This window comes from Macaca nemestrina, chromosome 8, assembly GCF_043159975.1.
Source record: "Macaca nemestrina isolate mMacNem1 chromosome 8, mMacNem.hap1, whole genome shotgun sequence".
Classification (NCBI taxonomy): domain Eukaryota; kingdom Metazoa; phylum Chordata; class Mammalia; order Primates; family Cercopithecidae; genus Macaca; species Macaca nemestrina.
This window is the reverse complement of record NC_092132.1, coordinates 50,579,983-50,591,828: the sequence shown is the minus strand read 5'-3', so window position 1 is coordinate 50,591,828 and position 11,846 is coordinate 50,579,983.

Sequence of the window (11,846 nt, the reverse complement as noted above, 5' to 3'; positions counted from 1 at the left end):
TCCTTCCATTAGGTAAATAAGGTCTACCTTCAGTTATCCATTCAGCTAGGTGCTGTATGGATAACACAGAGACAGATGTATAGACATGGACACTGCTTGGAAGAGCTGTATAGGTAAAGGAAAACTTCTGCTTCGTCCTCTGAAGGTTCACTGAAAATCAACTAACAGAAGGCGGGTAAATAGAAGAAAAGGCATATAAGTTTATTTGATCATAGCTTTTTGTGACATGAGAGCCTTCAGAATGAAGACCCAACGATACCGGGGAACCTGTCTATTGTATGCTTAGTTTCAACAAAGTATGAACAGCCGTATAGAGATGTAATTGGACAAAAAGAATATGACTTAACCATAATAGACTGAGTAGGGACACCCTGCAAGGCCTGTCTAGATTCTTCTTGGCCTCTCAGTGCAGCATTCCTTCTTTCTGGGGACAGGGCAGTACCCTCTCTAGAATAGGGGTCTCATGACCTATAACCAAACAAGGTAGCTGGGCGCTTTGGGCGGCTGAGGCAGGTGGATCACCTGAGGTCAGGAGTTCGAGACCAGCCTGGCTAACATGGTGAAACCCCATCTCTACTAAAAATACAAAAATTAGCTGTGTGTGGTGGTGGCATGCCTGTAGTCCCAGCTACTAGGGAGGCCGAGGCAGGAGAATCACTTGAACCTGGGAGGCAGAGGTTGGCAGAGGCAGAGGTTGCAGTGAGCCAAGATCACGCCACTGCACCCCAGCCTGGGTGAGAGTGAGACCCTGTCTCATAAAGCAACAAACAAAAAAAACCCCAAAACCAAGGGAGCTCAGATAATTTTTTTTTTTGAGACTGAGTCTGGCTCTGTTGCCCAGGCTGGAGTGCAGTGGCCGGATCTCCGCTCACTGCAAGCTCCGCCTCCCGGGTTTACGCCATTCTCCTGCCTCAGCCTCCGGAGTAGCTGGGACCACAGGCGCCCGCCACCTCGTCCGGCTAGTTTTTTGTATTTTTTAGTAGAGAGGGGGTTTCACCGTGTTAGCCAGGATGGTCTTGATCTTCTGACCTTGTGATCCGCCCGTCTCAGCCTCCCAAAGTGCTGGGATTACAGGCTTGAGCCACCGCGCCTGGCCCAGATAATGTTTTAATGCCAGTTTTTACACAGAGAATTGGGTGGGTGGGGTGAAGTTAGAGTAATATTATTAGATTTGATGGTTGGCTCCAGGGAAAAGAGGTTCTGGTTTCTATGGCGAGCCTTAGGGGAGAATGATGGTCCAGAGACAAGAGGTCAGGAGAGGGTCAGAGAGAAACTATGTCTCTGGGGCCTTCATTTTGGGGTATCATTTTCTGAGCCCCAACAAGCTTTAAGTTCATTGCTGGTTATAAAACCTAGAACATAGCAGTGAGTCATAAATATCTTAAGAACAGGTCAATAATGCTTTAGGTTAGATAAAACAAAGATTAAATAAAGGTTTGTAGATCTGGTTTATAGGGAAGCATTGTGTGCATGTGAAATGCAGGTGCTTTGTGTTCAATAAAAGATTTATTTATTTAGCAAATATTTACTGGGTGCCTGCTGTGTACTAGAGGCTGTACTAGGTAAATGATATAACCACCATCCTGTTCTCCCCCACCCCAACCTCCAAGATCTTGGAGTCTACCGGGGAAGTGAGGCTGTTAAATAGGTAACCTGCAAGGAGGTGAGATGAATGCCATGACGGGGATGCACAGCTCTATGGCCACATACAACAGGGTGCCTACCTGCCCAAGGAGGTAGTGACCACCGCAGAGAAAAGTCATGTTTGATAGGACTCACTTATTACCTCTTGAAAGATCTGTTTTTGGAAGTCCCTAAGAAGATGTAATTCAGTTAGGTGTTGCAGGATAGCTTGTACAAAGAATTAGTTACTTCCAAACACAATCCTCAAGTCATATTCCTTCTACCATACCGGAAAGCATAAGGAAGAAGGGATCCCAGCCAGCCTGTATTACCGGTAGCTATGGACACTATCCCCAATGGCCACAAGATGGCAGTAGAATCCATCAGCTAGTTTCCCCCACCTCAAAAATATTTATTGAATAAAGTTTTGTTTTTGTTTTTGTTTTTTTTTTTGAGACGGAGTCTCGCTCTGTCGCCCAGGCTGGAGTGCAGTGGCCGGATCTCAGCTCACTGCAAGCTCCGCCTCCCGGGTTCACGCCATTCTCCTGCCTCAGCCTCCCGAGTAGCTGGGACTACAGGCGCCCGCCACCTCGCCCGGCTAGTTTTTTGTAGTTTTAGTAGAGACGGGGTTTCACTGTGTTCACCAGGATGGTCTCGATCTCCTGACCTCGTGATCCACCCGTCTCGGCCTCCCAAAGTGCTGGGATTACAGGCTTGAGCCACCGCGCCCGGCTATTGAATAAAGTTTTAAATTTTATGTCTGAATTGTATTGCATATTTTTTTAAAAAAAAGAAATGCCAAAGAAATTAACGGATTTCAAGTTTTTTGTTTGTTTCGAGAGAGATTCTCGCTCTGTCGCCCAGGCTGGAGTGCAGCCGCGCGATCTCGGCTCACTGCAACCTCCACCTCCTGGGTTCAGGCAATTCTCCTGCCTCAGCCTCCCGAGTAGCTGGGATTACAGACGTGCGCCACCTCCCCCAGCTAATTTTTTTATTTTTTAGTAGAAATGAGGTTTCACCATTTTAGCCAGGCTGGTCTCGATCTCCCGACCTCAGGTGATCCATCCGCCTCAGCCTCCAAGGTGCTGGGATTATAGGCGTGAGTCACCGTGCCCGTCCTAGTTTATTTTTTATTTGTGTGATTTTTCAGAGGTCCTTGGTGAAAATAATTTTCATCTTTAGGCTGTATAATGGTGATATCTCTGCTTTTTTCTTTTTACTTTTTCACTGTAGCTCATCTAGTTTGCCATACTTTGTAGAGACCCAGATTTCAGAGGCAGTGAGTCTGTGAGCTACCAGAATAACAAGGAAGCAGGGAGGATGTAAGAGAAAACATTTTAAACTATCATGACGGAGGAGAGCAGGACTAGATACTGTGGTTTACGATCAACATAAAACAGAAACTTCTACTTGGTGGTAACATGTAAACATGTACAGCCCATGAACCTTGCCAGGCACTCTGCAAATACATAATCATCACTATAAAAAGGGTTTGGCAGAATTTCACTTATTCTTATGATGTTACTAAATCTGCTACCACCTCATTTGTGAGTGTTTCCTTGATCTAAAGCTAAACACTCTAGAACCTTTCAGGCCTTGTGACATTTTTCAGGCTGTTTGACTAATTGATAATTAACTACAAGCTTCCCTTCCCATCTTCTTCTCCTTGTGGAGATGTCAGCGCGCAGCATCCAAGCAGCTGGGGACAAGGCGAGGGGTGTGGTTGCACAGGCGGTGTGCCTGGGGTTAGAGTGTGCCCACACTGAGGGGGTTACCGAAATGCAGGACTTTCAGTTTTAAAATTGACACAGTCCTGGCCAAGCGGGGATGAGTTGGTGCCATGGTTTTAATGTTTTTGCCTCCTCCAAAATTCACGTGTTGGAAACGTAATTATTCTTATGCAACAATATTGGGAGGTGAGGCCTTTTGGGAGGTGTTTAGGTTGTGAGGACTCTGCCCTCATAAAGGATGAATGCTGCTATAAAAAAGGGCTTACAGGAGTGGTTCGTTCTCCCTTGCTCTCCTGCCTTTCTGCTATGTGAGGACACAGCAGTCCTCCTCTCCGTAGGACGCTGCAACAAGGTGACATCTTAGAACCAGAGGCTAAACCTTGATCTTGGACTTCCCAGCCTCCAGAAATGTGAGAAATAAATTTCTGTTCCTTAGAAATTACCCAGTCTCAGGTGTTCCATCATAGCAGCACAAAATGGACTAAGACAGTTGGTCGCTCTACCGAGTATACAAGGAAGTAGGGAGCTGTTGTGGAGAGAGGGTGAGAGGAAGTATGGTAAAATATTAACAATTGAGATATTTGGGTGAAGGGGATGGAGAGTTCTTTATACTGTTCTTAAAATTTTTTCATGGATTTACAATTATTTTTAAAAACAAACAAAAAAACCGGCTGGACACAGTGGCTCTCGCCTGTAATCCCAGCACTTTGGGAAGCTGAAAAGGGTGGATCACCTGAGGTTAGGAGTTTGAGACTAGCCTGTCCAACATGGTGAAACCCCATCTCTACTGAAAATACAAAAATTAGCTGGCCGTGGTGGTTAGTCCCAGCTTCTTGGGAGGCTGAGGCAGTAGAATTGCTTGAACCTGGGAGGCAGAGGTTGCTGTGCGCCGAGATCGTGCCACTGCACTCCAGCCTGGGTGACAGAGCAAGACTCTGTCTCAAAAAAATAATAAATAAGTAAATAAGCAAACAACATACAAATTTGATGGAACTTTTATTATCATTTCACCAAATCTGTAGATAAATTTGAGAATACAGTAATGAGACTCCCTCTATAGGAGCAGAATTTTCCTCTCCATTTATTTAGATCCTTCATGTTTTTGAATAACATTTTTATTATTTTATCTATACAGGTCTTCCACATGGCGACCTTGCCCTCATGATCTAATCACTTCCCAAAGGAGGCCCCTCCATCTAACCTTGGGGGTTAGTTTTCTTTCCTTTATCCCTCCCTCCCTCCCTTCCTTCCTTTCTTTCAGATAGAGTCTCGCTCTCTTCGCCCAGGCAGGAGTGCAGTGGTGTGATTTTGGCTCACTGCAACGTCCGTCTCCCGGTTTCAAGCGATTCTCATTACTCAGCCTCCCAAGTAGTTGGGATTACAGGTGCCCGCGCCCACGCCTGGCGGATAGTTGTATTTTCAGTAGAGGTGGGGTTTCACCATGTTGGCCATGCTGGTCTCGAACTCCTTACCTCAGATGATCCGCCCGGCTCGGCCTCCCGAAGTGCTGGGATTACAGACGTGAGCCACCGTGCATGGTCCAGTTTTCAACACATGAATTTGGGGGGAATACAAACATTCAAACCATAGCAGTGGTTCAATTTAACGAAGCTGAAATCAGGGACCAAACCCTGTTCCAACATTATTCTCTGGGAGACTTTGAGGAAGATACTTATCTACTTATTCTGCTCCTAGACAAGGAGTCTCATTACTGTATTCTCAAATTTCTCTATAGATTTGGTACAATTATAATAAAAGTTCCATCAAATTTGTGTGCTATTGATTTTTTGTTTGTTTTTTAAACAGTTGTAAATCCAAGAAAAAAAAATTAAGCACAATAACTTCTCTGATCCTCAGCCTCTTCAGCAGTAAGGTGAGCCCATAACGCCTACTTTCTAGGATGTTGAAAGATCAAATGAGAAAATGAGCACATAAAGGCCCTAATCTGGGTCATGGTATATAACAAATGCTCCATAATAGTTTGTTTCTATAAGCCTATAGAATTTTTCATGGGTTTTGAGGAGATATCAGGGACTTTAAAAACATTAATACATGGCTGGGCACAGTGGCTTACACCTATAATCCCAGCACTTTGGGAGGCCAACGTAGGAGGATCACTGGAGCCCAGGAGCTCCAGATCAGCCTGAGGGGGCAACATAGCAAGACCCTATCTCTGCAAAAAATAAATAAATTAGCTGGGCATGGTGGTATTCATCTGTGGTCCCAGCTAATCAGGAGGCTGAGGCAGAAGGATCACTTGAACCCAGGATGTCAAGGAGGCAGTGAGCTAAATGCCACTGCACTCCAGCCTGGGCAACAGACAGAGACCATCACACACACACACAAAAATTACCAGACGGGGTATGGTGGCTCACGCCGGTAATCCCAGCTCTTTGGGAGGCTGAGGCGGTGGATCGCCTGAGGTCAGGAGTTCGAGACCAGCCTGGTCAACATAGTGAAACCTGTCTCTACTAAAAATACAAAAATTATCCAGGCATGGTGGCGTGCCTGTAATCCCAGCTACTCTGGAGCCTGAGGTAGGAGAATCACTTGGACCTGGGAGGTGGAGGTTGCAGTGAGCCAAGATCACACCACTGCACTCCAGCCTGGGCAACAGAGTGAGACTCCATCTCAAAAAAAAAAAAAAACAAAACAGATAAAATTGTAAGTACCTGTGACCGCCTCCCCCACTCCCTCCCCTCCTTCACCTCTCCTCTCCCCGTCCCTAACCCACCTCTGTTCTATCCTCCTTCCTCCTTCTCTTCAGAGCCAAGCACAGAAGGATTTTGATGTGCATGCCTCGATAAAATAGTTTCTCAGACTTTTTAGTCTTGGGGCCCTGTTATGCCGAAAAATTATTAAGCACCTGAAAGAGTCTTTGTTTATATTTACCATATTAAAATTTAACACTGAGAAGTTTTAAAAATATTTAATTTAAATTAAAATAAAATAATCATATAAAAATAAAACTAATCCTATTACATGCTGCCAAATACAATTTTATACAAAATAACTATTTTCATTTTAAAAATTAGAAGAGTGGCATTGCTCATGTAGATGAGTAGTTAAAAAAAGAAGTATTTTAAATCTTTTCAGATTAATTGTGGATTTTCTTCAAAACCTGAGAAAGTAGTCGTTTCTTAAAGATTAGTTGCAATTTCAAATCTGAAATCATATCAATTAACTTTTCAAATTCCATTCCATTACAATTCATCAGTCGGTCTTGAAGTTTTTTGTTTTGTTTTGTTTTGTTTTGTTTTGAGATGGAGTCTTGCTCTGTCGCTCAGGCTGGAGTACAGTGGCACGATCTCTGCTCACTGCAACCTCTGCCTCCCGGGTTCAAGCTATTCTCCTGCTTCAGTCTCCTGAGTAGCTGGGATTACAGGCACCTGCCACTACACCCAGCTAATCTGTGTATTTTTAGTAGAGACGGGGTTTGACCATGTTGGCCATGCTGGTCTCCAACTCCTGACCTTGTGATCTGCCCAGCTCGGCCTCCCGAAGTGCTGGGATTACAGGCGTGAGCCACCATGCCTGGCCGAAAGTTTTTATTTATTTACTTTTAAGAGACAGGGTCTCGTTCTGTCACCCAGACTGGAGTACAGTGGCATGATCATAGCTCACTGGAGTCTCCAACTCCTGGCTTCAAGTGATTATCCCGCCTCTGCCTCCCAAAGTGTTGGGATTACAGGCATGAGCCACCGCGCTTGGCTTGTCGTGGAATTTAAATAAATCTTTTAGCCATATATTAGGAAAATATTGATTGGTTAAGTTGTGATGATCACCTGAAAGTTGACACATTTAAATATACAACATTTGTTAATATCTCCATTAGTGTCATCAGAAAAGTCTTGTCAAGTATTGGGAAGCTGCCAAGTTTACAGTTTTCTAAAATTCTAATTTTACTTAAAAATTTGAATGTTGGCCAGGTGCGGTGGCTCATGTCTGTAATCCCAGCACTTTGGGAGGCCAAGGTGGGAGGGTCATTTGCGGTCAGGAGTTCGAGACCAGCCTGGCCAACATGGTGAAACCCTATCTCTACTAAAAATACAAAAATTAGCCAGGCGTGGTGGTGGCATGCCTGTAATCCCAGCTATGCAGGAGGCTGAAGCAGGAGAATCGCCTGAACCCGAGAGGTGGAGGTTGCAGTGAGCAGAGATAGCACCATTGCACTTCAGCCTGGGCAACAGAGCGAAACTCCGTCTCAACAAAAAAAACAAAAAACAAAAAACAAAAACAAATTGAATGTTATTATTGGCCACAAATGGTGTTAGTTGTTTTCCATGAAGTGACATGACAGGCTCACTTCGTTCAAGCAAATGTCTGCTAAATAAATACCCCAGTCTGAATGACCACAGTCTGTTCTCATGTTCTCATTCTTTCTTTCTTTTTTTTTTTGAGACAGAGTCTCGCTCTGTTACCCAGGCTGGAGTGCAGTGGCACGATCTCGGCTCACTGCAAGCTCTGCCTCCTGGGTTCACGCCATTCTCCTGCCTCAGCCTCCTGAGTAGCTGGGACTACAGGCGACCGCCACCACGCTTGGCTAACTTTTTGTAGTTTTAGTAGAGACGGGGTTTCACCGTGTTAGCCAGGATAGTCTTAATCTCCTGACCTTGTGATCCACCCACCTAGGCCTCCCAAAGTGCTGGGATTACAGGCGTGAGCCACCGCACCTGGCCCTTCTCACTCTCACTCTGTCACCCACCTGAGTGCAGTGGTGCAATCTTGGCTCACTGCAGCCTCATCCTCTTGGGCTCAAGCAATCCTCCCACCTCAGTTTCCTGCGTAGCCAGGATTACAGATGCACACCACCATCCCTGGCTTATTTTTTATTTTGCTTTTTTTGTAGAGACAGAAGTCTCACTATGCCGCCCAGATGTGTCTTGAATTCCTGGACTCTCCCAGCTCAGCCTCCCAAAGTGCTGGGATTACAGGCATGAGCTACTACGCCTGGCCAGTTTTCTGTTGTTTTAAACCACAAAGTTTGTGGTAATTTGTTACAGCAGTCACGTGAAACAGATACAATAAGTATGCCACATTTTGTTTGTCTATTCACCAGGTGATAGACCTTGATTTCTACTTTTCGGCTACTGTAGATACTGCTGTTCTAAATATTCAAGCCTTTGTGTGGGTACATTTTCTCCTTTCTCTTGAATACATACCTAGAAGGAGAACGGCTGAGTCGTCTGGTAAGCCTATGTTTAACATTTTGAGAAACTGCCAAACTGGTTTCAAAAGTGGCTGTAGCATTTTACATTTGACATGTATGGAGGTTCTAATTTCTTTTTTTTTTTTTTAAGATGGGGTCTTGCTCTGTCACCCAGGCTGGAGTGCAGTGGCACGATGTCCGCTCACTGCAACCTCTGCCTCCTGGGTTCAAGCGATTCTGCCTCAGCCTCTCGAGTAGCTGGGATTATAGGTACATGCCACCATGCCAGGCTAATTTTTTTTGTGTTTTTATTAGAGACGGGGTTTCACCATATTGGTCAGGCTGGTCTTGAACTCCTGACCTTGTGATCCGCCCACCTCAGCCTCCCAAAGTGCTGGGATTACAGGCATGAGCCGCCGTGCCTGGCCTGAAGGTTCTAATTTCATATAATCACCAACACTTGTTATTTTTGTATTTTTGTTCATAGCCATTTTAGTGGGTGTGAAGTGGTATTTCATGCAGTTTTGTTTTGCTCTATTTGTTTATTTATTTATTTGAGACAAAGTCTTGCTCTGTCACCCAGCCTGGAGTGCAGTGGCATAATCATAGCTCACTGCAGCCTCAGCTTCCCAGGCTCAAGCCATCCTCCCACCTCAGTCCCCCAGGGTAGCCAGAACCACAGACATGTATCACCATGCCTGGCTAATTTTTGTGTTTTTGGTAGAAATGGGGTCTCACTTTGTTGCCCAGGCTAGTGATTTGAGTTTTTCTTTTCTTTTCTTTGAGAGAGTCTCACTCTGTCACCTAGGCTGGAGTACAGTGGCACGATCTCGGCTAACTGCAACCTCCACCTCCTGGGTTCAAGTGATTCTCTGCCTCAGCTTCCTGAGTAGCTGGGATTACAGGTGCATCACCACCATGCCTGGCTAATTTTTGTATTTTTAGTAGAGACAGGGTTTCACCATCTTGGCCAGGCTGGTCTTGAACTCCTGACCTTGTGATCCACCTGCCTCGGCTTCCTAAAGTGCTGGGATTACAGGTGTGAGCCATCGCGCCCGGCCGGTGTTTTGCGTTTCTTTAATGACTAATGATATTGAGCATTTTCATGTGCATGTTGTCCATTTGTAATATCTTCTTTGGAGAATGATCAGTTCAAATCCTGTTTTTTTTTGAGACGGAGTCTCCCTCTGTCAGAGTCTCGCTCTGTTGCCCAGGCTGGAGTGTAGTGGCATAATCTCAGTTCACTGCAACCTCTGCCTCACAGGTTCAGGGCAATTCTCCTGCCTCAGCCTCTCGAGTAGCTGGGACTACAGGTGCCTGCCACCATGCCAGGCTAATTTTTGTATTTTTAGTAGAGACGAGGTTTTGCCATATTGGCCAGGCTGGTCTTGAACTCCTGACCTCAGGTGATTCACCCACCTCAGCCTCCCAAAGTGCTGGGATTACAGGTGTGAGCCACCGCGCTTGGCCGATTTAAATCCTTTACTCACTGTATTGTTGTTGGGTTGTAAAAGTTCTTTACATATTCTGGATGTAATTCCCTTATCAGACATATGATTTGCGAATATTTTCTTCTAGTCTGTGGGTTGTCATTCCACTTTCCTGATGGTATCTTTCCAAGTGTATTACTTTTTTTTTTTTTTTGAGACGGAGTCTCACGCTGTTGCCCAGGCTGGAGTGCAGTGGCGCGATCTCGGCTCACTGCAAGCTCCACCTCCTGGGTTCACGCCATTCTCCTGCCTCAGCCTCCTGAGTAGCTAGGACTACAGGCGCCCGCCACCGCGCCCGGCTAATTTTTTGTATTTTTAGTAGAGACGGGGTTTCACTGTGGTCTCGATCTCCTGACCTTGTGATCCGCCCGCCTCGGCCTCCCAAAGTGCTGGGATTACAGGCTTGAGCCACCGCGCCCGGCCGTGTATTACTTTTTAAATAGAAATTTTAAATATTTCTTTTGCCTCTGTTGTTTCTGAGAGCCGAAGACATAGCAAGTGGAAGAAGCCTTGCCTTTTTGACATTCTGGGACACCTTTCAAGAACACTCAACCCACACCAGGACTGTCACACGCTGACAGGGAAAGATGTGTCACTCCAGGCAAGCAAACTTGGCCACAGCTGGGATATGTGTCTCGCATCAAAGCAGAAGCAACTGGTGGTTTTGAGGGTCTTCTGACAGACACCCTCCAAACATACTGCTCAGAGGTGAGGTAGGAGGTGATATGTGACTCTGGAATCAGGATTTGGAGACCGGACCAAATTGAGGACTAGCTAAAACAGGGATGGGGTGGAAGCAGCTTTCTGTAAGACATGCTCAACAGTGTGCCATGTCAGTTTACCATTGCCATGGCAACACCTGGGCATTGCCACCCCATTCCATGGTAATGACCTGATGACCTAGAAGTTACTACCCCTTTCCTAGAAATTTCTGCATAAACTTCCCCTTAATCTGCATGCAATTAAAAGTGGGTGTAATTATGCCTGTAGAACTGCCCTGAGCTGCTATTCTCAGCGCACTGCCTGTGGGGTAGCCCTGCTCTCCAGGGGCAGTCACAGAGCTGTAACACTGCCACTTCAATAAGGCTGTTCTCTTCTACCACTGGCTCACACTTGAATTCTTTCCTGGACAAAGCAAAGAACTCTCCGGGGGAAGTCCCAATTTGGGGGGTCACCTGCCCTGCATCAGAGGGACAAGAGTGCCTGGCTGGAAGCTCGAGTTCATTAGACTCCTCCAATGTTGATGAAGTCTTAAGCTATGACTCCCTCTAAGAGAGGGTCTCTAAGTTTAATAAACTTCAAGATCTCTGTCAACCTTCAGGTATTCAATTACCCACTCTGAAAAGGGGAGTTCAGTGCTGTAATACCTTTTTTTTTTTTTTTAACCTGTAACACTTTTATGGCAGGACATTTTTGAGTCTAAATAAAGCACCTTGGGACTTAATGAAACTGTATAATATTGTTATTATATTAGATGGTAGTGGAATAATGAACTCTCCCTTAATTAAAACACTTATTTTTATACATGTAATATAAATGTCAAAATGTCAAGTTAATCTGTACTGATTTCCTTTTCTTTCTTTTTTTTTTTTTTTTTCTCGTTGTGAGACAGGGTCTCACTCTGTTGTCCAGGCTGGAGTGTACTGGCACAATCACAGCTCACTGCAACCTCAATCTCTTAGGCTTAGGTGATCCTCCCACCCCAGCTTCCTGAGTAGCTGGGACCACACGTGTGTTTCACCACACCCGGCTAATTAAAAAAAATTTTTTTTTTTTTTTTGAGACGGAGTTTCGCTCTGTTGCCCAGGCTGGAGTGCAATAGAGCGATCTCGGTTCACTGCAACCTCTGCCTCC